Source organism: Nicotiana tomentosiformis, chromosome 7, assembly GCF_000390325.3.
Source record: "Nicotiana tomentosiformis chromosome 7, ASM39032v3, whole genome shotgun sequence".
Lineage (NCBI taxonomy): Eukaryota > Viridiplantae > Streptophyta > Magnoliopsida > Solanales > Solanaceae > Nicotiana > Nicotiana tomentosiformis.
The window spans coordinates 124,791,329-124,793,806 of record NC_090818.1 but is presented as its reverse complement, the minus strand read 5'-3'; positions in this window follow the sequence as shown (position 1 = coordinate 124,793,806).

Below are 2,478 nucleotides of genomic sequence, written 5' to 3'. Positions count from 1 at the left end.
ACGCAGGTGCGATGGTCACATGTGTGAAGATGGAGGCGCAAGTGCGAGAAGAGATGAACTTGGCAGTCTCCGCAGGTGCGGAGAATTTGTGTGCATCAACGGACTCGCAGTGCAGAGATGGAAGCGCAGATGCGAGAATTGAGAGTTGGCCTGGGGTCGCAGGTGGGAGGAAGTTCCGCATCTGCGATGCCCTCGGATGCGCAGAAGGCTCACATGTGCGGAGGTTGTGGGAGTTAGTGACTTCCGCAGGTGCGACTGGTTAGACCGCAGGTGTAGTAGGCGCATGTGCGAGAAATAATCGCAGGTGTGAGGATCGCTGGGCAGAAAGGGGTTGGAATCGAGGGTTAGTTCATTTTTCACTCCATTTTTGATTTTAGCTCGGGAGAAGACGATTCTTTGAGGGATTTTCAGAGGAATCTTGTGGGTAACGATTTCTTACTCAAATTTGGTTTTATTGCATTAATCTATAGTTGTTTCTCCATTTAATTTCGGATTTTTGGGGTTGAAATGGGGAAAAATTGGAAGAACTTCTTCAATAATGATTTTTAGTTTTGAAAGGGGATTTGTGGTCGGATTTGAGTAATTCTTATATGGTTGGACTCGTGAGTGAATTTGTGTTCGTATTTTATAATTTTTACCCGATTCCGAGACGTGGGCCCGGCCGTCCGGGTCAACTTTTTAGGGCGAATTTCAAAAATTTTGTTAAAATATTGATTTCATTGATTAGATGAGTCTATTATTGTTGTATTCATGTTATGCAATTGTGTTTGGCTAGATTTGGGCCATTCAGAGTCGGATATTCGTGGAAAAGGCATTGTGACCAATTGTTTGAGCTTGGTTCGAGGTAAGTATCTTGCCTAACCTTGTGTGGGAGATTTTCCCCTTAGGATTTGAGTCTTCTATGTTGATTGTAGTCCATGTACGCGAGGTGACGAGCGCGTGCTCGGACTTATTTGTGAAAAGTTGGCCTTTTAGGATTCTTAGGTCCTTATATTCACTGAGTATGGAGTTGTTATTGATATGATTAAGTTCCTATTTACTAGTTTCACCTCTACATGCTTTAATTAGAATTAATCGTTTTCAGGATTTACTCTTATTGCCTATTTGACTCTTATTTGACTTAACTGAAAATTTTACCTCCTCTATTGTCATGCTATCTTTTCATAACTGCTTATCTTTATTTGAAATTATTATTATCTCATCCTATAATTTGTTCATTCTTAATTGAGGTTATGATTATCTTTCCGTTGCTTATCGTTAATAGAATTGTTGAATATCCTTCGAAATTTCCTCAACCTCAAAAGAAGTTTTAGATATCCTACATCTTAGTTGACTTGTTTTATTTGGATTTATTTGACTCATGTTAGCTCTCCCTGTTGTTGAAATGTATATTGTGGGACCGTTGCTACATATTAGTTTTTCCCTTGTTGAGCTGTTCTCTGTACGCCTAGCATTCCTTACTGTGGTTATTCCTTGTGAATTGGTTCTACCGTTCCTTGTGACTTAAATTTCTTGAATTGGTTTACTTGTCGTACTTTGTATTTTTGCCATTGTTGCTGTTGTACTTGTTGTGGTGATGCACGAGGTTTCTGTCGTGCTATTGTTACTATTGATAATTTCACATGCGACGTGACAATGCGGGATATTTATATATATATATATATATATATATATGTGTGTGTGTGTGTGTGTGTGTGTGGGTTGCGCATGTGGCGAGACAAGGTGAGAACATTGTTATGCACGTGTGGCGAAACAAGGCGGGCATTTATGTTACTATTGCACATGTGGCGAGACAAGGTGGGCTGTGTCAGGGGTTGATTTGTGATGATTTGTGGCCTGGAGGAATTCTTGTTGTTGATATTTTTATAGTGGTATACGTACCCGTGTGAGATTTATCTTGTGAAAGCTATGAGAAAATATTTTACGTGATGTCCGTTCTTTTTCCTTATGCTTAATTGCTGATATGGACTATGGTAGTACACTTGGACAAGCATACACGTAGTTAAGCACTCTTATCGGATAAGAGGTGTTCTTGATATTGTTGAGCATATATGCTCACCCTTGTTTACTTGCCTTCTATATGAGAGTGACTCTATTGGCACGGGAGTCGTCAGTGCGGCTATGAGATGTTATGAGGGCACATGATGCCAAGTGTTAGAGTTCAGGTATTGAGACCCGTAAGTTGTGATTTGTCCTAGGTTCGGTACCTCGTGGAGTTGCTGACTAAAACCTGATATAAGAGCGGTTGTAGTTGCTAAGTTATTATTTGTCCTTGCTGTATTTGTGATTCCGGACTTAGGTTGTGTTCCATTCACCTTTCTGTGTCATTTTCATGATATTCCGCTGATACTTATTGTTTCCTTCCTTATTGCCATTACTATACTGTGAGCCATATTGCATAGTCTTTATGTAGACATCATACTTCTGTTGTTCATGTACTTATATCTGTTCAGTTTATTAGACCAGTGGGTGTCTTGA